The sequence below is a fragment of the Mobula hypostoma genome, chromosome 1 (assembly GCF_963921235.1).
Source record: "Mobula hypostoma chromosome 1, sMobHyp1.1, whole genome shotgun sequence".
Classification (NCBI taxonomy): domain Eukaryota; kingdom Metazoa; phylum Chordata; class Chondrichthyes; order Myliobatiformes; family Myliobatidae; genus Mobula; species Mobula hypostoma.
Window position 1 is genome coordinate 18,922,677 of NC_086097.1, and position 25,391 is coordinate 18,948,067.

At 44.5% G+C, this 25,391-nt stretch overlaps 1 protein-coding gene across 1 annotated transcript in view; it reads left to right on the plus strand.

Moving 5' to 3' along the window:
• The first annotated feature begins 278 nt into the window (after positions 1-278).
• syndig1l (synapse differentiation inducing 1-like) overlaps positions 279-25,391 on the plus strand; it is a 245,464-nt gene continuing 220,351 nt past the window's right edge. Inside the window, exon 1 of the mRNA XM_063058001.1 lies at positions 279-741. The gene's annotated coding sequence lies outside the window, so the exon portion shown is untranslated. The remainder of the gene's footprint in view (positions 742-25,391) is intronic.

The following is a 25,391-nucleotide window of genomic DNA, read 5'->3' on the forward strand; positions in this document are numbered from 1 at the left end:
AGTGTCGACGGTGCAGTGCAGTGACGGGGGTAATTGACAGAGCTAACTAGACGGGGGCTAACTAGATTTTTTTTATTCTTAAAGCGTCAAGAATTAAAGGAAACTTGAAGGGACGTGTATTTGACAGAGAGCATTAGGGCGAAACAAAAATAATATTAAAATGTAGGAATGTTTTTAAAAAATGAAATCCAGGCCAGAAAATTCCCAAAAGAAAAAGTGGACAGGGAAGAGAACGAGCAACGTTGAAGTGTTGCTCTGCAGACGATTAGTATGCGGCTCACAGCTCGGTCTCCGCTCCGGAGAGGGAGGAGAGTACAGTAGAGGCAGACTGAGCGTTGGGGAAGAGAAGGAAAATAATGTGAGCTAGCCTGGCGCCGTAAATACACACACACACACACACACACGCCCGCCACCTGTGCTTCCATAGAATTACCCTACCGGAGTCGCTCGGGTCATCGAGCTGAAGCCAGATGTTGTCTTGAACGCTCGGGTTTTCAGCGAAGCTCTACTGGGAAACTGAAGCGACTGCCGGCAGTGTGCGGCGAGATCTACAAGTGATTCTTTAAACACCTCAAGCGCTTTAATAGGCTTTTTTTTCTCCCTGAGATTGCCACTGCTTACGGAACCACCCCAGCCTTCGGGGACTTGTCAGCCGGGCTCCTGGCGGGTGCAGGCAAGCAGATGTCTCGATGTGCCTGTCCTACGCAACTTTGCTGCCGATGGCTTGTGGTTAGGGCTCAGGTAAGGGAAACACCGATCCTCGGAGCCGGACCATTCATTCCTGGCGCGGTTTCAGTGGTGGGGAGGGGAAGGGGGTGAGAAGGTTGGTCGCTGCAACTACTATTGTTTTGTACTTGTCTTGTACGGCCAAGATGGTAATTTGGTGTCACTGAGGCGACGCTGATGTGAGAAGCCTCAGTCTTTCCGCGGCTTAGCGGTGGATCTGAACCCAGTACTACACTGTGCTTATGGTGAAGTTGTCTGTGAAAAGGGGATTTGATCAGCTGTTTGTGGGGTGGGGGGGGTGGGGGTGGATTTGGTACACTGTTAGATTCTGTCATTGCGTGGACGGAGAGTTCACACATACACAGGTGCGAGAGGTTGATTAAAGAGATACTGCAGCGTAAAATAAAATCAAGATTAATTCCGTTCAAATGTGCTCCAGAACCTTCATGTGGGGAATTCGAGGAGGTATTTAAAATAAAAACGAGTCCCGTTGCACTTTCGGTCCGCAGGTTATCTTCTTGTCCATCGGCCTGACGTACTAACGAGTCGATTCTTCTCCGGGGAAAGTGAGAAAACAATCTCCAGATCCCGCCTGAAAATGGGTTCGGTTTATTTGTACCTTGTGTGTACTTAATGATAAAGAGAGTCCTTGGGCAAACACGTTGCAGCCTCATTAGGTCTTGCATTGATTAGAATGTGAATTACATTCATCGCTCGAACGTGGCTTCTGGTGTGCTCGCTCCCTCCTGGGGAATAGCAATTATACAAAATTATCCTCGCCGTTGGTTAACTTAGACTTAAAACTAGACGATATGATAACATGATTGTCATTTTTTTCAATTAGCGTCATATGTTCATTTACTTTCTCCTCCTGAGTCTTTGGAACTGAAGTCGCACTCAGTGTGCGCCCTCCTATTATTTCTCTAGAGAGTGCTCACAGAGTCACCGGGCTATTCGACTGAGAAAGGCATCACAATTCAGTTTTCCGCCACCCACCGCAACCTCTCCCTGAACGGCTAGTTGCACTGGGAGTGTGAATACCTGAGCTAGCTGCTCCCCGACAGACAGGCGATTGGGTCTCGGACACAAGACAGGATGGTTGGATGCGCAAAAGACTTCCTAAATTCACACGGAATAAGCGGAATGGACTATAACGCGGTGGTTAGTGAGGGGAAGTGATAACTCAATTTTAAAAAAATACTTTGAGGGAGAAAACAAGCCCCCGTGGACCACGACATTTGAACTTTACGTTGCGATGCGCCCGTCCTTATGCCGCTGCTCTGAGGTCGGCGTTAGACTGTTTTCCGATGTCAGTATGTGAACAACATCCTCTCGCCTCACCCAGCCCTTGTTCCCAACCAGACTCTGAATGCCGACTTTCCCATTCATGACAAACGGGTCCGCCGTTCTTGGGAGTTTTGGTGAGGAGTGAACCGGGGTACACGGGGGATTGGAGCGGTCACGGGTACAATTAAAGAGATGTTTTATTTAGTCAATGCAGCGAATAGGGGAGGCTAGGGACAGGAGCAGTGGATGGTCAAGTGCGGATTTGCACCACCACTCTGGAAAAATGTCAATAGGCCATTTAATTTAAGATGAGTATTCCGAAGGCAAGTTCCGTGCAATCTTTGACAATTTCACTGAAGCATAGGGAAGTGTGGACCTTACACCTCACACCTGCCACACAACCTGTTTCCATTGTACAAAACTGTTGCTTAAGTCTATCACCCCTGGTGCGGCATAGGCCACCGACAACAGCTCACCAGAGTCCACTGTCATGTGCCCGTTTTTCAAATTGTCGCCAGTGTAGCCCATTATCTTGGTGTCAGCTTTAAGGTCACGCTGCCAGGTGTTCTTTGGCCAGCCTGTCTTACATTCTATGTTTCAGTGGTGTCGACCCAGGATGATAGAAGGTTGATCAGCTTGAGGCTTTCACCACATGAATTCATATGTCTACTGGGAGAAGATCTTTCCTCTCCCAGAATTGAGGTATTTGGAGCTTCTGTCCGTGTCTCTGTAGTTCTGGGTTTTTATGGGATGGGATTGCTGGCCCCATGTCCAACCCTCCACCTTTCACAGCCGGACTTGGGACTGTCCATGGTGGAGTTGTACCATACTGACAATAAGATCCAGAATGAAACCAGGATGATTTCTATCTTGGGAGCCACCTCTCTGTAAAAGCAATAATCTGTCAGGAAATGTAGAGGAGGCTTGCCCCGAGCCAGGGCGAGTGAAGGCTCAGGAAGCAACTGATTGAGACTGGCTGGCTTGATGAGTGGACAAGGACTGTAGATGAGAACCGGGGTTAAATAGGCTGCAGGTGATGAGTCTAGAATGAGCAGCAAGTCAATTCTATTAGCAGGGTGGAGACTGGGAGATGCCTGCAGGAGTGTACATGACAAATATCCATAATGAAATTCACCTTCACCTTCTGTACACCAGCACAGCCTTTGGGTATCCAAGCAAACAATGCTTGAATCAACCTCTCAAAACAGGCACTAAAAACGTGGTCTACCAGCAGCAGTGAATACTGCCGTCCTGCAGGCTTGAGGGATGTAGACTGCCTACAGCAGGCTCCTCAGTGCACTGCAAAATACCATCAATGCTGCCTCTGCAAAATCCTCCAAATCCCCCAGTCTTAGTGTCCTCTCTTAGGAGAACATCCTGGGCACGGAGCCCCGTCTTGCATCGAGCCAGCTTCATTGGGCAGGCCATGTTGTTTGGTATCGGACTCCACTTTGAGTCTTTCATGGAAAGAGACTACCAGATGGGCTGAGGAAAGATTCAAGGACTTTTCCAAACCTGACAAGAAAATATAGCATCCCTAATAAGATGATTTTGGTAGATGATTTTACAGAGAGCACGAAGGATATGCAAGCGTATGTAGCTTCTCTTACTGTTGGCTGTTATGGAGATACTTTGGACCTGAACACTTAGAACACTGAAGACTGTGAGCCCAATGCTGGGAATGGGATTCATATAGATGGGTATTTCCTGTACGACTATCACACTGAATCATGTGGAGCCATGATTCATGCAGATGACATAGCAGCCACTGTCACTGTCTCCCTTTGACAATACAGGTTTTCTGCACATTCCAAAGACACTTATTTAGAGATAGAGCACAGTACAGACCCTTCCAGCCTTATAAGCTGGTGCTGCCTAATCACACCCATGTGATCAATTAACCCACTAACTTTGGAAACCAGAGGGTCCGGGGGAAATCCACGCAGTCATGGGGAGACTGTGCAAACTCCTTATAGACAACAGCTGGAAGTGAACCTGGGTCACTGGTGCTGTAAGGTTATGCTAACCACTACTCTACCACACGTTGTCAGGTCGCTCCAAGTTGCTCCAAATGCAGGCAGGTGGCATATAGAGCATTGCAACACAGAAATAGGCCCTTTGCCCTATAATATTGGTGCTAACCTTGATGCCAATTGAAACTAATTTCAGCAGTCTGCACGTGGTCCATATCCCCCTATGCCAATTGTCTATTTATTTATTGAGGTGCAATGTGGGATTTGAACCTTGCTACACAGCAATCCCCCAATTTAACCCTAGCCTAACGATGGGAACATTTACAATGATCTATCAACCTACCAGCCAGTATGTCTTTGGACCGTGTGAGGAAACCGAGGCACCCAGGTTACTTGCCTGTCTAAGTCTTTCTTAAGTACCCCTAACATGTCTGCTTCCACTACTACCTCTAGCAAAGTGTTCCAGTCACAGGGTAGGACTGGGGAAAGTTGAATACGTTTTAGGGAAATAGGTGGGGGATGGAATTTCTTTGAGAAGTGGCATAGACTGAATTGTCTCCTAAGTGGTAAGAAATAAATGAAATGGCTCAGACTGGAGGAAGGACATCTGGAGGTCCACTAGTCCATGCAGTGAACTGTAGTATAAGACACGGGGGGAGTGTGCCACCTTACAAACTGCCCAGCCATCGCGCCATCCATGGAAGAGTCTGTGTTTCCAACACTGGTCTCATTGCACACCTCAGAATCCAGGGCATCAGAGTGGAGGGTAGTCATCCTCGGTCACGAGGGACTGCCCAAGGAGGAGGGGAGAACATTCTAACCAGGCACAGTGCCCTGTAGGACGTACTGTTATTGGAGATGATACAGAGGAGTTTCACGAGAATAATTCCAGGAATGAAAGGGTTCATGTGTGAGGAGTGTTTGATGGCTCTGGACTTGTAGTCACTAGAGTTTAGAAGAACGAGGTGGATCTCGTTGAAACTTATCGAATATGGAATTGAAGATTCTATTGATGCTGGAAATCCACAACACACATAAAATGCTGGAGGAATCCAACAAATCCGGCAGCATCTAACAAAGTCCTGATGAAGACTCTTGGCCCAAAATGTCGACAGTTTATTCCCCTCCACAAATGTTGGCTGACTTACTGAGTTTCTCCAGCATTTTATGTGTATTGAAAGGCCCAGATTCGAGTGAACATGGAGAGGATGTTTCCAGTAGTGGGAGAGTCCAAGATCAGAGGACACAGCCTCGGATTACAAGGATGTCCTTTGAGAACAGAGATGAGGAGGGATTTCTTTAGCCAGAGAGTAGAGAATCTGCTGAATTCATTGCCACAGATGAGACCCTTCATCAGGATTGGAGATAAAAAGATGAGGAGAAGGTGGGGGAGGTGAGGGAGAAACACAAGGTGATAGGTGAAACGGCGGGGGCGGGTTTAGAAAGAGCTGGGAAGTTGATTGGTGAAAGAGATAGCGGGCTGGAGAAGGGGGAATTTAATAGGAGCGGACAGAAGACCAAGGAAGGTAGAAAAAGTGGCGGGGTGGGGGGGCAGGCAAGGAGATAAGGCGAGAGAGGGAAAAGATGAAGCGTGGGGGGTATTACCAGAAGTCAAGAAATCGATGTTCATGCCATCAGGTTGGAGGCTACCCTGACGGAATATAAGGTGTTGTTCCTCCAACCTGAGGATGGACCCATGGCGACGGTAGAGGAGGCCATGGATAGACATATCAGAGTAGGAATGGGAAGTGGAATTAAAATGGATAGCCGCCGGGAGATCCTGCTTTTTCTGGCGGACGAAGTGTAGGTGCTCGGTGATGCGGGTCTCACAGTTTATGTCAGGTCTCTCCGATATACAGGAGGCCCACACCGGGAATGGGGTTGAGAAAGATAATAACTCAGCCAGGATGGACTGGCGGAGCGGATTCGATGGGCCGAACACCCCAATTCTGTTCCTCTGATTTATGTCCTTATGGCAGAACGATGGAAAATCCCACAACAGTCCGCTGAGTTTAAAGTCCGTTACGCACAAACCAAATTTTAACTTGAGACTACCAAGCTCTTAACTGTTGTATGTTTATTTTGGTGTGGAGAGGCAGGTCACGGTAACCATGTTTTGGGGAATGCTCTGAGAAAGAAAAGGGATGGATAACACCGCGCGAAAAAAAAGACTGGCTAAAGATTTTTTTTAAGCGGTCTCAGTTGGCCGCGCTCGTCCGGAGCTGTGTGCACTGTTTCTGGGTCGGGGAGGTGATGAACGAGTTAATGCTTGCTTGATCTGGTGTGAAACCCACATATTAGAGACCGGGGTCTCGACCGAAACGTCCGCGGGCCTCTCGCCTCCACACTCTCCCCCGACGCTGCTCGACACCATGAGTTCCTCCAAGAGTTCGGTTTGTTGATGGATCAGAGTATTCATCCGAGAATGAGTGCAAGGTTTTAAAGTCTGCTGCCCGTGATTAAAATTGCACATCAAGTGTTAAGTGCAGTGTTTGGTGGGAGGGTTGAGGCGTTGAATGGTTGCTATATTAATGGCTGCACAGTGAACACGCTACTTCAGAATGAAAATCATTATGTGAAGCACATTGAGCATTTAAATATAATGAGGTGCTTTCTGAATACATTATTTTTACTACCTGCTATTTGATATTACCGATAATAAATTCACTTCCATTGCCATTATGCATGTAATTTCACATTCTGAAGTTTGCCAGTTACGTAACTTGGGCAAGATGGTCTGTACCTCATTATTTCGTACTCGCGATACTCAAGAGCAAAAGGAGTGAACCCTGTTGTAATCCACTTCCGAGTTCCCTTCTGACCTAAATCGAGACCTCACCGATCTGCGCTTTATCTGAGGACGCAGCTGCTGTATGGCTGTTCCCAATCCTCCTCCAACCCATCCCGAGCCACAGGACAGACGTAACCTTTCTCCCCCTCATCTAGCGCCGCCTTATAGAAGCTGATTTAAACCAAGCCTGTGTTGCAGGTACCCTGGCCATATGGAAAGCCGAGACTAAGACACACATTGCGTACCACGGTCTTTGAGATGCAGGCGCCTTCCATCCGGCAGTCGTTTTCTTGGTGTACAGTAGACGTGAACATTGGCTCAGCAACCGGACTACTCTCATCGCCTTTCAAAACTTGCCTCAACTTAGTCAGCCTTTTGGAAATAAACGAATACCACAGTAAAGTTACTGAGCTGTCCACTCCTGCAGACTAAAGATACATTCGCCCGTGCTGGGGCTGTCTCCTCCCATATGCATCAGTTCCCAGTCACATATAAAACCAAAAGACATAGGGGTAGAATTAGGCCATTCAGCCCATCGAGTCTGCTCCGCCATTCCATCATGGCTGATCCTGGATCCCACTCAACCCCATACTCCTTCACGCCATATACTTTGATATCCTGACCGATAGGAAACATATCAACTTCCGCCTTAAATATACGCACAAACTTGGCCTCCACTGCAGTCTGTGGCAGAGCATTCCACAGATCCACCACTCTCTGGCTAAAAAAAATCCTTACCTCTGTTCAAAAAGGGTCGCCCCTCAATTCTGAGGTGCTGCCCTCTAGTTCTGGATATCCCCACCATGGGAAACATCTTCTCCACATCCACCCTATCTAAACCTTTCAACATTCAGGAGGTTTCAATGAGATCTCCATGTATTCTTCTAAATTCCAGTGAGTATAGATCTAAAGGTGCAAAACCCTCATCATATGTTAACCCTTTCATTCCCAGAATCATCCTCGTGAACCTCCTCTGGACTCTCTCCAATGACAACAGTTCCTTTCTAAGATACAGGGCCCAAAACTGTCGACAATACTGACCTGACTAGTGACTAAAGCTTTGGCATTATCTCCTTGTTTTTGTATTCTACTCCCCTTGAAATAAATGCCAACATTGTATTTGCCTTCTTTACCACAGACTCAACCTGTAATTTAACCGTATGTGAATCTTGCTCGAGGACTCCGAAGTCCCTTTGCACCTCTGATGTTTGAACCTTCTCTCCATTTAGACAATAGTCCGTGCTATTGTTCCTTTTACCAAAATGCATTATCATACATTTCCCAACACTGTATTCCATCTGTCACTTTTTTGTCCATTCTTCCAGTTTGTCCAAGTCCTGCTACAATCACATTGCTTCCTCAGCACTACCTACCCCTCCACCTATCTTCGCATCATCCACAAACTTTGCCACAAAGCCATCAATTCATTATCCAAATCATTGACCAACAATGTGAAAAGTAGCGGTCTCAATACTGACCCCTGAGGAACATTACCAATCACTGGCAGCCAACCAGATAAAGCTGCCTTTATTCCTTCTTACTGCCTTCAGCCCGTCAGCCATTCCTCTGTCTATGCCAGTATCTTTCCTATAACGCCATAGGATTTTATCTTGTTAAACAGCCTCATGTGTAGCATCTTATCCAATGCCCTCTGAAAATCCAAGTAAATAACCATTGTCTCTCCTTTGTCCACCCTGCTTGTTACTTTTTTGAAGAACTCTAAATTTGTCAGGCAAGATTTTCCTTTACAGAAATCATACTGACTTTGACTTATTTTATCATTTGTCTCCAAGTACTCTGAAACCTTGCCTTAATAATAGACTCCAACACTTTCGCAATCACTGAAGTTAGGCTAACTGGCATATAATTTCCTTTCTTTTGCCTTCCTCTCTTCTTAAAGAGTGGAGTGACATTTGCAGCAATCCAGTCCTCCAGGACCATGCTAGAATCAGCAACACTCACAACACGCTGGAGAAACTCAGCAAGTCGGGCAGCATCCGTGGAAATGATCAGTCAACGTTTCCGGCCCGAGATGTTGACTGATCGTTTCCACGGACGCTGCCCGACCCGCTGAGTTCCTCCAGCATGTTGTGAGTGTTGCTTTGACCTCAGCATCTGCAGATTATTTTGTGTTTACCATGCTAGAATCAAGTGATTCTTGAAGGATCAGGACTAATGCATCCATTACTGTTCAGCTCCCTCTCTCAGGATCCTGGGATATAGTCCATCTGGCCCAGGAGACTTATCCACTTTAAGACCTTTGAGTTTGCCTAGAACTTCTTCCCTTGTAATAGCAATGACACTCACTCCTGCTCCCTGACACTTACGGACCTCTGGTACACTGCTAGTGTCTTCCACAGTGAAGGCTGATACAAAGTACTCATTACGTTCATCTGACATTTCTTTGTCCCCCATTAGTACCTCACCAGCATCATTTTCCAGTGGTCCAATATCAACTCTCACTTCCCTTTTACTCTTTATATAACTGAAAAAACTTTTGGTATCCTGTTTCATATTATTGGCTAGTTATGTGACTGATCCATCCCCTGGATCATTGTTAATGTATATCCTTTCATAGAGCAATACAACTCAAAAGCTTGTCCATGTCAACAAGATGCCAAAATGCTTTTTCCCACATTTGCCCTATATTCCTCAGTCTTAACTTTTCTTATTCATGTACTTGTCAAAGGGGCTTTTATATGTTGTTAATGTACCTGCCACCAACCACTTCATCTGGCAGCTTGTTCCATATGTTCACCACTCTCTTCATGAATAAATCACCTCAAAAGTTCCTTTGAAATTCTTCCCCACTCACCTTAGACGTATACCCTCTAGTTTCTTAAACCCCTTCCCTGGGAGAAAGATTGTATGTTCACCCTATCATTGGTGCTCAGGATTTTATACACTTCTATAAGCTCACTGTTCAGACTCGTACGATCCAATGAATGAGGTCCTAGCCTGCTCAAATCAGCATCCACAAGCCCTGACTAGAAAGTCAGGGCTAGAAAGGGTGAGCAGCTTCAAAATTCTCGGCATCAACATCTCAGAGCATTTATCCTGGGCCTGACATATTGGTGCAATCACAAAGCCATCCTTCATTAGTAGTTTGAGAAGATCTGGTATGTCACTGCAGACTCCTAATAAAGGAATACAACTTCCTACAGATGTACCATGGAGAGTTTTCTGACTAGTTATATCACTGTCTGATATGGAGGCTCCAAAACAATACATTCTTGGGCTTGTGCAGGGAGCTGGAGAGTGTTGGGCCCTGAGGTTTCTGGAGCACCTGAATTTTTCAGGTTAACTGTTGTCTTAATGAGAGTCGTTAATCCCTGGTGTTTTCTCTTTAATCTGGTTCGGTTTATGTTGATTGTTAAGTTTTTCTGCATTCTGTGATTATTAAAGCAAACTCCTGATTAGTGCTTAATGTGGAGCCCTAGCTTTGGGAATGTTAAGTCTCACGGTGTCGCTCTGCTGAGCCACTGATGTTTTATTGGAGCTGGTATGAGTAAGCCCTGGTCAGCATCTCCTCATGGGAGTCTTGCCTTTCCTCCATACGAGTTCAGCCTTTGCCAGCGTGCACCCCAGGACAGAAAAAGAGCTACAGAAAATTGTAGCCTGACCCAGTTTCATCGTGGGCACCAACCTCCTCACCACTGAGGACATCTTCAAAAAGCAGTGTCTCAGGAAGGCAGCATCCATCATTTAGGACCCTCACCAGCAAGGAGGAGGTACTGGAACCTGAGGACAAACAGCTTCTTCTCCTCCAGATTTCTGAATAGTCCAGGAACCCATAAATGCTAGCTCACCATTCCTAGTTTGTACGATTTAGTCATTTTTTATGCTAACTTTATTTTTGCATGCTATCCATAAATAAAATAAAAAATAAAGGCACCCATTAGTCTTGCGAGACCATGGATCTGCACCTGGAAAGTTTTCACTCTCCGGGGCGCAGGCCTGGGCAACGTTGTATGGAAGACCGGCAGTTGCCCATGCTGCAAGCCTCCCCTCTCCATGACACCAATGTTGTCCAAGGGAAGGGTATTAGGACCCATACAGCTTGGCACCAGTGTCGTCGCAGAGCAATGTGTAATTAAGTGCCTTGCTCAAGGACACAACACGTTGCCTCGGCTGGGGTTCGAACTCACGACCTTCAGGTCACTAGTCCAATGCCTTAACCATTTGGTCACATGCCCATACTGAATGCTATCCATACAGTTCATTTAAAACACAATTACATTGAGGTAGTACAAAGTGAAAAGCAATAACAGAGTATTTTTACGGGTGATAATGTAGGAGAATAGGGTTGAGAAGGATAATAAATTTGCAAAAATGGAATGGTGGAGCAGACTCAATGGTCCAAATTGCCTAATTCTACTCCTGTGTCTTATGGCCTTATAATATAATGTTACAGTTACGGAGAAATTGTAGTGCAGGTAAACAATATGGTCCAAGGGCCACAATGAAGTAGATTGTGATATCAAAAGTTCATCTTTATCATTAGGATGCAGGATGAGGACCAGTGACCCATGAGGTGGGCGAGTTCTTGGGTCAGAGATCTGTACGGGTCAGAGGCACCAGGTCATTCGGCAAATCCAGTAGCATGAGGTGAGTCAGCAGATCTGGAGATTCGAGGTCAATCCAGATGTTAGGCTTCAGTGATTCCAGAGGTTGGATTGGGAGACGCTGAGATCGATGACCTGCCATCCCAAGGTCAAGGGCTGTGATCTGCAAGACCGTAAGGACGTGGGCCAGTGATCCCCATTGGATGGGTAGGAGGTAGGAAGGGGATTGTTTTGCTGTTGTTGTGTCTGCTTTCTTATCTAATTCACCGTGTGTTGTTCTGCTGAGCATTGAGGGCAAGCAATGTGTTGGCACCTGAAGTGAGGCGACACTTGCAGGCTGCCCCCAGCACATCCTTAGACTGTGTTGGTTGTTAATGCAAATGACACATTTAACTCCATGTTTCGATGCACATGTGACTAATACATCTAATCTAAAGAGGTCAGTTCAATAGTTTGATAACAGTGTGATAGAAGCTATCCGCAAGCTTGGTGATTCATGTTTTGTTCTGAGCTGTTATATCTTCTGGCCGATGGAAGGCGGGGGGTGGGGGGTGGTGGAAGGAAAGCGATTAGGATGGTTACGTTGCTGATTACAAGGCAGTGGGAAGTATAAGCACTTCACGGATGGAAAACTGCTTTTAAGATTTTCATGATGGGTTGAGCTGTATCTACAACTCTGTAATTTCTTGCAGTCTTGGGCTGAACAATTGCCATACTAAGCCATGATGCTTCTGCATAGGATGTGTTCCATGGTGCACCAACAGGGACATGCTGAACTTTCTTAGCTTTCTGAGGAACTAGAGGTGCTGGTGTGCTTTCTGGGCCATAGCAACCTGATGATTTGACTAAGACAAGCAGTTGGTGATAATTACACCTTGGAACTTGAGCTCTTAACTGTTGCCACCTCAGCTGCTTAGAAGGGTGTGTGCTCTGCCCTGACTTAGAAAGTCAATAAACTGCTCTTTTCTTTGGCCTACATTGAGGGAAAGGTTGGTGTCATGACACCATGCCACTATGTTCCCTATCTCCTTCCCGTACTCCTGCGCCTCACTATTTGAGACCCAGCCCGCTACACTGGTGTCATCTGTGAACTTGTAGATGGATAGGTAGACAGATAGATATACTTTATTAATCCCAAGGGAAATTTGGTTTCGTAAGAGAATGGAGTGAGAGAAGAATCTGGCATACGGTCATGAGTGTTTTGGGAATAAAGCAAGGGGTTGAGGATTCAGCCTTGTGAGTATAATCAACTTCTTCCATTCATTAAAAGCTTTCAGTAATGAGCAAAGGACTGTGACCCTGGAAACTATAGGCTGGTAGCCCTGACATCAATAGTGGGTAAGTTATTGGAAGGTCTTGTAAGGGAATGGATATGGAAATATTTGGATAGACAGGGACTGATCAGGGATAGTCAAATGGATTTTTGGTCATGTCTGACCAAATATACAGAGATTTTCAAGGAAGTTACTAGGAAAGTTGATGAAGGCAGTGCAGTGGATGTTGTCTACATGGACCTTAGCAAGGCACTTGACAAGGTCCCATCTGGGAAGTTGGTCAAGAAGGTTAATTAAACTAGACATTGACTTCACGGGAGAAGCCAGAGAGTAATAGTAGGAGGTTGCCTCTCTGACTGGAGGCCTGTGATTATTCGTGTGCCACAGGGATCAGTGCTGGGTCCATTGTTGTTTGTGATCTAGATCAACGATTTGAATGATAATGTGATGAACTGGATCAGCAAATTTGCAAATGACATCAAGATTGGGGGTGTAGTAGACAGCGAGGAAGACTATCAGAGCTTGCAGTGGGATCTAGACCAGCTGGAAAATGGGCTGAAAAATGGCAGATGGAATTTAATGTAGACAAGTGCGAGGTGTTGCACTTTAGGAGGACATATCAAGGTAGGATTTACTGTACACGGTGAGCAGTAGGGCTCTGAAATTGCAGTAGAACAGAGGGATCTTGGAATACAGATCCATAATTCCTTAGAAGTGGCATCCCAGGTAGAAAGGGTCAGAAAGAAAACTTTTGGCATATTGGCTTTCATAAATTAACATATTGAGTACAGGAGTTGGGCTGTTATGCTGGTTGTATATGACATTGATAAGGGCTAATTTGGAGTATTGTGTGCAGTTTTCATCACCTACTTACAGGAAAGATGTCAATAAGATTGAAATTCTGCGGAGAAAATTTACAAGGATGTTGCCAGATCTAGGGGATCTGAGTTATAGGGAAAGATTGAACAGGTTAGAAATTTACTCCCGGCAGCATAGAAGAATGAGGGGTGATTTAACAGAGGCATACAAAATTATGAGAGGTATAGATGAGGTAAATGCAAGCAGGCCTTTTCCACTGAGGTTGGGTGAGACTAGAAGTAGAGGTCAAGGGTTAAGGGTGAAAGGTGAAATGTTTAAAGGGAACGTCTTCACTCAGTTTGGTGAGTGTGGAATGAACTGCCAGTGGAAACAGTGGATGTGGGCTTGATTTCAACACTTAAGAGAAATTGCAATAGGTACATGGATAGGAGGTGTGGAGGCCTATGGTCCAGGTGCAGGTTAATAGGACAAGGCAGATTAATAGTCTGGCACAGACTAGGTTGTCTGTTTCTGTGCTGTAATGTTCTGTAACTCTGTCTCCTGGGTTTAAATGAGAGAGTAGACAGACACCTTTTCTTCCTCCTGAGTTGATAATATTTCTCTGTGTATTTTTGCACCTCTCCTAGACAGTTTGAGGTATGAGAAGAAAGCCATTAAAAATGAGTTAAGCATGAATTAGTTCAATGACCTTTACTTAACCTGACCACGAAATGCAAACAGTTCATGTTACTCTTGAAGCATAAATGAGGCATACATTAATAGCATTTGATCAATGTGCAGTGAATGTGCGATTGAGATGAGTTTGAAAGGTAATGTAATGGGTAAACTGCCACATTACTTTGCAAACAGTCCTGAGTAAACTTACTTTCCTAATGAATAATCCAAATGTAAATTAAGATAAGGAAGCAAATAAGGGAGGGATGTAAAAGAAGTGGTGGAGCTGCATTACTGATGAGGGAAAATTGCTGTGATTAGGGAGAGCATCTATTTATTTATTTGGAGATACGGTGTGGAACAGGCCCTTCCTGTCCTATGAGCCCCATGGCCAAGCAGTCCTTCTAGTTACAGTGACCAATTAACCCATCGACCAGTATGTCTTTGGACTGTAGGAGGAAACTCGAGCAATTGCAGGAAACCCAAGTATTCACGGGAAGGACATACAAACTCCTCGCAGATACTGTTGGAATTGAACTCCAAATTGACTGGGACTCAGTGCCAGGGACTGAGATGGGTCAGAACTTGCAGAAGTGTTTCAATAGCTAATCCAATCAGGGATGGGCCTTTTCTAGACCTTGACTGGAGAATGAGTCTGGCAGGCGATTGAAGTTTCAGTAGGGGAGCATTTTGCGAACAGTGATCATAAGTTTTAAAAATGTTATAGAGAGCTGGGTCTTTGAGTGACTGTACTAAATTGGGAGAATGCTAATTACACAGTAATAGACAAGAACTGTGTAAGGTAGATTTGGAGAGGCAGTTTGAGTGTAAATCCATGTCTGACATATGGAAAACGTTTAAGGACTAACTGGACAGAGTTTCAACCACTGCAAATCAAGTTTCACTCCACTCTCTTCCTGTGATGTTTTGCATTTCCCTTACCTGGCCTGTTCGTGATCACCCCCATGGCATGGGAAACCACAAGCCTCATTATCCATTCTTGTTTTCCTTCCCCTTTGAGTTTGTTTTCATTTGAAAAGGAAAAGGCTGAGGGTTGAACTGATTGAGGAGTACAGAATTCTGAAGGTAGATGATGAGAAGCTCTTCCCTTCAACGGAGTTGTCTATGACCTCAGAACTATGGATTAATGTAATCGATCCTTGGGTTGTGCTGATTGTTAGCGCAAACGATGCATTTTACCGCATGTTTCAATATATATGTGATAAATAAATGAATCTGTATCTGAATGTGAACAGTGGGAAATTCAAAGAAAGAACTTTTTTACCTTGAGAAAGTTTGAAACCTAGGACTCACTGATTAGAGGCTAAAACAAGGTACCCTCAAGATGTTTAAGAAGTAATTAGATAAGCACTTAAAAGACCTTGGCATAGAAAAATAAGAACCAAGTGCTGGGAAATAGGCTTAGATACGTACCTTACAGCCAGGAGAAACACATTGTCTCCTTACTGAATTTGATCCTCATAGTGCTTTTCCTTCAAATTTCTCTCAGAGAAGGGTTGTTTGCTGTTATAATTCAGCTTATTTTCTTGAAAAAAGTAACTAAATTAGATTGAAAAGGGTTCCTAGTTTTGCAGTTATCCCACCCACCTAGAGCCCTGGATGTTAGAAACTAGGATATCTATTATTCATGTAAGCAATAATTAGCAATTGACTTTTCTAATTAAATCTGAATGAGAACCAGCTAGCTTTAAAACCAAATTCACATTCGTTTTTCAAAACTGAGCTAATATTAATATCAGTGATGAAGTGCTTTGAGAAGTGGGCGGTGCAATTTATCAACTCCTCACTGAGAAGTGACTTAGATTCGCTTCAATTTGCCCGCTGGAGCAACAGGTCCACAGCAGATGGCTCTTCACTCAACCCTGGAACATCTGGACAACAAAGATGCACACATCAGGATGCTTTTGTCGACTCCAGCTCAGCATTCAATACCATCACCCCCTCTAAACTAATGAATAAGCTCCTAGGCCTTGGCCTCAATACCTGCTTGTGTAATTGGATCCTCAGTTTCCTCACTTACAGACCCCAGTCAGTATCTCCTCCACGATCTCCATCGGCACAGGTGTACCACAAGGTTGTGTGCTTAGCCCTCTGCTCTGTTTGCTTTATGCTTATGTCTATGTGGCTAAGTACAGCACCAATGCCATATTCAAGTTTGATGCCATCACTGTCATAGGCAAGTCAAAGGTGGTGATGAATCAGCATTTCGGAGGGGGACTGAAAATCAGGCTGAGTGCTGCCACAACAACAACCTTTTACTTAACGTCAGCAAGATCAAGGAGCTGATTATTGACTTCACGAGGAGGAAACGAGTCAGTCCTCATTGAAGGATCAGAGGTAGAGAGGGTCAGCAACTTTAAATTCCTCAGTTTGATTATTTCAGAGGACCCATCCTGCATATAAGTGCAGTTACGAAGGAAGTATACCAGCACCCTTTACTTCTGAAATTCGGAATGACATCCAAAACTTTGACTAATAGATGTGTAGTGGAGAGTATACTGACTGGCTGCATCACAGCCTGGTATGGAAACACCAATGTCCTTGAACAGAAAATCCTACAAAAAGTAGTGGATACAGCCCAGCCCATCATGAATAAAGCCCTTCCCACCATTGAGCACATCTCTATGAAACGCTGTTGCAGGAAAGCAGGATCCATTATCAGGGACCCCATTACTCAAGACATGCTCTCTTCTTACTGTTGCCATTAAGAAGAAGGTGTATGAACCTTAGGATTCACACCACCAGGTTCAGGAACAGTTACTACCCTTCAACCATTAGGCTGTCAAGCCAAAGGGGATAACTTCACTCAACTTCACTTGCCGCATCATTGAAATGTTCCCACAACCAATGGACTCACTTTCAAGGACTCTTCATCTCATATTTTCCATATTTATTGCTTATTTATTTATTTATTAAATATTATTTCTTTCTTTTTGTTCTTGCACGGCACATTGTCTTTTGCATACCAGTTGAACGCCCAAGATAATGCATTAATGTTATTCATCTATAGATTTATTGAGAATGCCCACAAAAGAATGAATCTCAGCATCGTATATGGTGACATATAATGTACTGATAACAAATTTACTTTGAACCTTGATGTCTATGCTCCTTTTTGTATCCTTTCCTCTTGCTTATGAATATTTCTCTTAAGTTATTAAACTTTGTGCAATACACTTTCAGAAAATACAAAGCCCTAGTCAGAATAAGTATATAAACTTATACTTATCTTCTCGGGAGGGGGGAGAAGATGGCGGCGCGACAACTGCGCGCACGGCCACTTCGGTGATGAATATCTGTTACCTGTCAAGTAGGGGACCGTGCACAATCCTGATTTGATGGAGACAGACGTGAGAGCACAGCGGAACATCTGGAAAACTTCTGAAATGTCTGCTTCGCTGTCGCTGCTACTGTGTGGTAACCAGAATCTCCGGAGCTGAAGGCCCCGAAATCCTCGGCTTTGCATGTTTCAGCGGCCGGGGAGAGGTCGAAGGTGCTCGGCAGAGGATGGTGCTCGGAAGGCTGTATCGGAGAGGCTGGTCGGAAGCTCGGAGTTTTTGGACGGATGGACTCAGGGTCGGCTGGGGTTGGCTGCTTCCAAGGCATCGGCAAGTTGACGGTGCCTGGAGGTTTATGGCAGGGAGTTTCTCCCTTTTGCCGCCTGCTATCAGGGACTCGGGAATCGATCAACTCGGGACTTTTTCTTACTGTGCTTATGGTCTGTTCTTTATCAAATTATGGTATTGCTTTGCACTGCTGTAACTAGATGTTATAATTATGCAGTTCTATCAGTGTTAGTCTTTGGTCTGTCCTGTTTTCTGTGATATCACTCCAGAGAAACATTGTATCATTTCTTAATGCATGTATGCATTTCTAAATAACAATAAAAGAGGACTGAGTGTTCTCATAATCTAATCTAAATCTAAACGCCTCCTCATTCATTTCTAGTTTTTTAAGATATGTACATTTTTCAATATTATTTAGTTAGTTGACAGAAAGCATTGAAGATTTATTTATTTATTCAGATTTATACAGATTTATTTATCACATGTACGTTGAAGCATATCAGGAATGTGTCATTTGTTTTAACAGCCAACTCATCTGAGATTGTGCTAGGGGCAACTCGCAAGTGTTGCTGCACTTTCTGGCGCCAACATTGCATGCCCGCACCAGCAACACAACAACAAAACCAAACCAAACATCAGAATAAGGCCCCTTCCCACCTTCTCACTCATACACACAGACTGGCCTCCAACACCAGGACAAGTTGCCTTGACTTTCAGCCTCTCACAGACCTGCGATCCTGGGACTCGTCCACCTGGGGGTCGCCGGGGTCTCTTCAGCACCTGGCACACTGGCCTTCGACGGCGGAGTGCTCAGTCGCCGAACACTGGCTCCTGCCCAGGGCACTCCATTTACTGCCCCTGATCTCTAACTCTACCTCGTCTCTTCCCTGAACCCGAACCTGACCACTAACTCCCTGCGGTGCCCCCATGTACATGGAAACAAGGCGTGAAATGCGCCATTTTGCATTGCAGTCCGAGGATTGTGCTGGGGGCAGCCAGCAAGTGTCACCCCGCTTCCAATGCCAACATAGTATGCCCACTACTGACTAACTCTTACTAACCCGACTGTCTTTGAAATGGCGAAGGAAACTGGAGCACCCGGAGGAAACCCATGTGGTCACAGGAAGAACATACATTCTCCTTACAGACAGTGCCAGAAATTGAAACCTGCTCGGTGGTCACTGGAACCGTACAGTTATTATGCTAATTACTTCAATACCAAGCCATCATCCCTATGAAACAGACAGACAACTAATGGCTTAGCGACATCTTGGCCGGAAGCAAGAGGTCACTTCAAAATGCATTTGGAATTATGGCACCCCCTATGGTCATGACACTAGAATTGTAACCATTCATTGAAAATTGTGAAGTATTCTGATAATCTGTGGGCCAGCAGAAATAAAAACCAGTGGGTTATGAAGTAATATCCTTTTGCAAGAGGACTTTATCATCTTTGCCTCACTGATGTATACGTCATTCGCCCTCCACAGCAGATGGTTGGCTCCTGTTATCCTCCGTCCAAACACCAATGAGCAATGAATACGGCCTTGTCTGTGGTAGCTGCATGGTGATCGACATCCGTGCACAATGGAAAATTAAGCACACTGCATGAGTTCCAACTCTGCAATCCAGAATCAGCACACAGAAGCAAAAATTACAAGGCAAGCTGTGAATTTAACACTAAGCCGACATTGATGAAAATCTGATTCCATTTTAATGATTTTATTTTTTACTATGCTTAAACTTTTAATTTCAAAATGTGATTTACTAGAATAAAAAGAGTTCAGAAAAAACATGTTGGTCAATTTGCAGGTATCTGTTGGCCAAATGGAGCAGATACAGGACAATGCACGCTCTCTAAATATAGGTCACATAGTGTTGCAGATTCTATAGCAGGGAGGCATGATATCTTCATGGTGTAAGAACTTGTCATATTCCCAGGTCCAAGCATGCTAGATACTCTAGGTCCTAATAATGAGTTTCAATGAAAAAGGTGTCTCATTTGCCAAATCCAGTACGTGTATAAGAATCATTGAGGCATTGATCATGTGGATAGTCAGAGGCTTTTTCCCAGGGCTGAAATGGCTAACACGAGAGGGCACAGTTTTAAGGTGCTTGGAAGAAGGTACAAAGTGGATGTCAGGGGTAAGTTTTTTTGCACAGAGAGTGGTGAGCTCGTTCCTCAGCTAGTTCCATTTGCTTGCATTTACCCCATATTCCTCTCTCCTCTCTCACCTTAAATCTCTGCCCCCTAGTTTTAGGCTCCCCTGCCCCAGGGAAAAGACTTTGATTCTTCAAGTTATCTTGTCGTAGAGTCATAGGAAAGTACAGCACAGAAACAGGCCCTTCAACCCATCTAGTCCATGCTGAACCATTTAAACTGCCTACTCCCATTGGCCTGCACCAGAACCATAGTCCTCCATACTTCTACCGTCCACATACCTATCCAAACTTCTCTTGAACGTTGAAATTGAGCTCTCACGCACCACTTGTGCTGGCAGCTCTTTCCACACTCTCACCACCCTCTGAGTGAAGAAGTTTCCCCTCATGTTCCCCTTAAACGTTTCACCTTTCACCCTTAACCCACGACCTCTAGTTGTGGTCCCACCCAACTGCAGTGGAAAAACCCTGTTTACATTTACCCTATCTATACCCCTCATAACTTTGTACACCTCTATCAAATCTTCCCTCAGTCTTCTCTATGGCCCCCTCATAATTTTATCTAACTCAATAAGATTAGAAATGCTCTGCTAATAAGATTAAAACATAGAACATAGAATATAGAAAACCTACAGCACAATCCAAGCCCTTCGGCCCACAAAGCTGTGCCGAACATGTCCTTACCTTTGATATTACCTACGGTTACCCATAACCCTCTATTTTTCTAAGCTCCATGTACCTATCCAGGAGTCTCTTAAAAGACCCTATCATATCTGCCGCCACCACCGTCACCAACAACCCATTCCACACACTCACCACTCTCTGCGCAAAAAAACTTACCCCTGACATCAACCTTGTACCTATTTCAGGAGACTGGGTTCCAGATGTGTGTGTCAATATCTCTGAGGATCTAAACTGGTCCCAACATATCGATGCAGCCTTAAAAGAAGGGAAGAAAGCAGCTATATTTCATTGGGAGTTTAAAGAGATTTGGTTTGTCACCTAAAACACTCAAAAAACTCTACAAATGTATCACTAACTAGTATAGAGGGGGGGCTACTGCACAGGATCAAAAGAAGCTACAGAAAGTTGTAAAATTAATCAGCTCCACCTTGGGTACCAGCCTCCGTAGTATCCAAGACATCTTCAAGGAGTGGTGCGTCAGAAAGGTGATGTCTATTATTAGGGACCCCATCACCCAGGATATGTCCTCTTGTCATTGTTACCATCAGGAAAGAGGTACAGAAGCCTGAAGACACACACTCAACAATTCAGGAACAGCTTCTTCCCCTCTGCCATGCGATTCTTAAATGGACATTGAACCCATGAACACGACCTCATTTGTTTTCATTATTTCTGTTTTGCACTACTATTTTTAATTTAACTATTGAATATACTTTAATTCATCTTTTTCTATATTTATCATGCATTGTACAGCTGGCACTGAGTTACCCAATTTCATGATGTATGCCGGTGATGTTAAATCTGACTCTGTTTCTGCGAGCTGGAAATTATGTCAGTCTATGCACTTAAACTCATTACAATAAAGGGTCCTCCCAAATTATATCTGCTCTACTCACTGTTTCAGATTACTTTCTGCTCACTACTCCACTGCCATTGAGGGCAGCAATGAAGTTCCTTCATCTCTGCTGGTGTTCAGGGCTTCCTTCATCGTGTCAGTAGCTTCCTCTCAGTTTCACTAATCAGTCATGCAAGTTCCAAGTGGACACACTCAGGAATCCTATCACACTCAGATATGTAAGGATTCTTCATTGTTGTTTCCGCAACAACTTTGTTGTTAGCCTTGAGCTGAAACCCCCGAACCTGGAGGACCGGTGGACCACTCTTAGTCTGTCCTCTCCCCTTTGACCTGTTTGGCATGGGCGACCCTACCAAAGAGCCAAAGCATGAAGCCCTGACTCCAGCCAACATAGCTCTCCGGGTCATTGAGGCCCGCAAACCTCCAAACCACGACAAGGTTGTGGTCCTCTTGGAAGACAGTTTCAGATGGAGAAGATAAAAAAAAACTTTATTCTAAATCTAAAATAATTAAAGTTCCAAAATTTACTGAGACACAACCTAGCTTCTCTGGAATTCGAACCATAGTGCTGAGTACACAAGAGATTAGATCGACATGGGGACCATTCACCAGGATTAGGACTCCGTGTTTATTAGTAGAGAATCTTAAACATCCATAATCCCTTTCGTTGGCCTTACAATGCACATCACTGCAGAGCTCTAACTCTATTCCCACCTGGGTGGGTGAGGGGTCGGTGGAACTGAAATAGGTTTTAACGGGATTTCTCTTTACTTCCTAATTCAAATGATATTTGCTCAGTTGTGTAAATTCTCACTGATTACCTAACTAAGCAGAAAAACAGGCCCCTTTATTTAGTTCCCTGGTCAGTCTTCAGAGTTCAGAGACATCTCATCGTGTGAGCGTGTGATGTATTTTAATAGCACAAGATACATGGAGAGCAAGTTTTATTATGTTGATATTACTATCTCATGCTGTTCATGATGATTTGGAGGATAAGCATTTCTAATAGTGTCAGCAGAAAGTGACTGTCACAATATTAACATGAGTTACTATTAATAGCAATAGTCTCAGAGTCCTGGCTCTTGGGCAAAGTTTAATCGACGCGGGTTGTGGACCGTACTCTGTAGTTCACGTTACGATGTGTTCCTGGTTTCTGGTGGCTCCTTTTTTGGTTGTTGTTTTGTGCGATTTTGATCGGGGCAGACTGACTGGATCTTCAGCCTGCAGTCAACAGTCGGCCCGTCGCTGGTTTGAACTGGACTGGAGTGCGCTGAGCATTCCTGGACTGTTTTGATGATATTTTTGTGATTTGATATTTTGTGTTCCACATTTTTTACCGCGAGCATCTGAGGGGTTCAATGTTTTTTCTTTGAATGGGTTCCATAATTTCTTTGCTTTGTGGCTCTCTGTGGGAAGACGGATCTCGGGCTTAGATACTGCATACATACTTCGATAATAAATGTACTTTGAATCTTTGAATGTTCACCAAAAAATCCATCCTTTTTTTTGTGATTATGCCTGTTGCGAAATATAATTTTGTTTGTAAATATTAAACCTTTCTATTCTCCCACAGGAACTTGGCAACTACAGGAGTGCTTGCACTTTATTTCTGATTCTGCCCATTCAATCACACCCCGCTGCCTGTACCAATCACCTTATTTTCATCTCCTTTAGCACGTATTCTGTCTTCTTTCTTCCTCAATTTTGAAGAATGTGAAGAGATGTGACTGAGGTGCATGGCTTTGAAAAGGGTAAATAGAAGTTAATTTCATTCAAAGTCAGAATAACATGTTCATGTTGGTTTTAAAAGATACACAGGGCATTTGAGGAAAACTTTTCTGCACAGAGAAACGCAGTCTGTTGACTCCATAATTGAGTGGGGGAAAGAAAATTCCATCAAGCCTTTCAAAAGTCAACTAAGAGGAAATAATTTATAGAACTGTGAGGAAAGACTAATAGAACTGTACACCAGGGAAGCTGGCCCTTCAGCCCATCGCATCCATGCCAACCAAGATGCCTCTCTAAGGTAGTTCTATTTGCCCACATTTGGTATGGGGAAAGAGTCTCTTATTACTCAATAATGACTGCAGGGTCGCAATAGACAGAATGCCCCTCTACTGCGGCATAATGGTCTCATAATCCTTCTACATAGTCTTTGGTATTTTCATGCAGAGGCAAAGAAGCATCTTGATACAGAGTGATGAATCTCAACCCATGTCTCTCGACCATACCTCACCACCCTTCTCAGCTTATAGTCTGACACTCAGTCTTAAATAAGTCGTCACTTACTCCAGCTCAGTGTGGGAGGAATCCCCACAGGTATCACTCCCTTGACACTGCTTCAGTTCTTTCTGTCATGGTGTGCGCTGGCAGATGACTGAACCCAGGTGCAGAGGGACGAGAGACTCCCATGCAGAAACAGGGACAAGATTTATTCACAGGAACTCCAACAGAACATCTTCGGCACAACCAAGCAACACCACAAGATGAATCATTCTTGGAACGCAAGGACCCTGTGATACGTGCTAATCCAGTGTCCGCTTGAAATAGTCACAGTATGCACAGTGTGCCAGTGAAAATAAACTTGACAAGATTAAACAGAAAGCACAAGGGCTTAACGACTCTAGATGAGACAACAATTAACAACTACAGGTGCTCAGGCCCACAGGGCTCATGGTATTCTCTACCTCTGCTACTGTCTCAGGCAGTGTGGACCAGCCACAGACACAACATTCAGTCTCAATTCGCAAGTTCTTTCACTATCATGCTGCCTACAACCAGCTGTGCAGTTTTTGGCTCTACCCAGCCCAACTGCTGTTAAACACCTTTGCATATATCTCTTTGCCTTCTGAACTGTTTAAATTGTTTCTTTGCTGGCCTAGCATCACCTGCAGATCCCCAAAGATGTACAGATCTTCTGGAGCACATTGAATATATTTTGGGTGGGTTAGATCTAATCAGGATCCATAAGACATGGGAGCAATATTGAGCCATTCAGCCCATCAACTCTACTCTGCTATTCGATCATGGCTGATTTATTTTCTCTCTTAAACTCATCATCCTGCCTTCTCTCCTTTGATGCCTTTACAATCCAACCCACTCCTAAATATTGGACTTTTAACCCCAGCATTCTCTTCATGCCACATTCCCACCCCTCCTGCTTTAATTTGCAACCTCCACATCCACTCCTGCTCCCTCCAAACTCTGTTTCTCTGACTGAAGGATTGTGCTTCTGCACGCCAGTTCTCCCGTCCTTTCCCAGACAATACTGTTCCATTATAAGACCATAAGACCACAAGACAAAGGAGCAGAAGTCGGCCATTTGGCCTATCAAGTCATGAGCTGATCCATTCTCCCATTTAGTCCCACTCCCCCACCTTCTCACCATAACCTTTGATGCCCTGGCTACTCAGATACCTATCAATCTCTGCCTTTAAATACACCCAATGACTTGGCCTCCACTGCTGCCCGTGGCAACAAATTCCAAAGATTCACCACCCTCTGACTAAAAAAATTTCTTCGCATTTCTGTTCTGAATGGGCGCCCTTCAATCCTTAAGTCATACCCTCTCGTACTAAACTCCCCCATCATGAGAAACAACTTTGCCACATCCACTCTATCCATGCCTTTCAACATTCGAAATGTTTCTGTGAGGTCTCCCCTCATTCTTCTAAACTCCAAGGAATACAGTCCAAGAGCGGACAAACATTCCTCATATGTTAACCCTCTCATTCCTGGAATCATTCTAGTGAATCTTCTCTGTACCCTCTCCAACGTCAGCACATCCTTTCTTAAATAAGGAGACCAAAACTGCCCACAGTACTCCAAGTGAGGTCTCACCAGCACCTTATAGAGCCTCAACATCACATCCCTGCTCCTATACTCTACTCCTCCAGAAATGAATGCCAAGATTGCATTCGCCTTCTTCAACACCGACTCAACCTGGAGGTTAACCTTAAGGGTGTCCTGTACGAGGACTCCCAAGTCCCGTTGCATCTCAGAACTTTGAATTCTC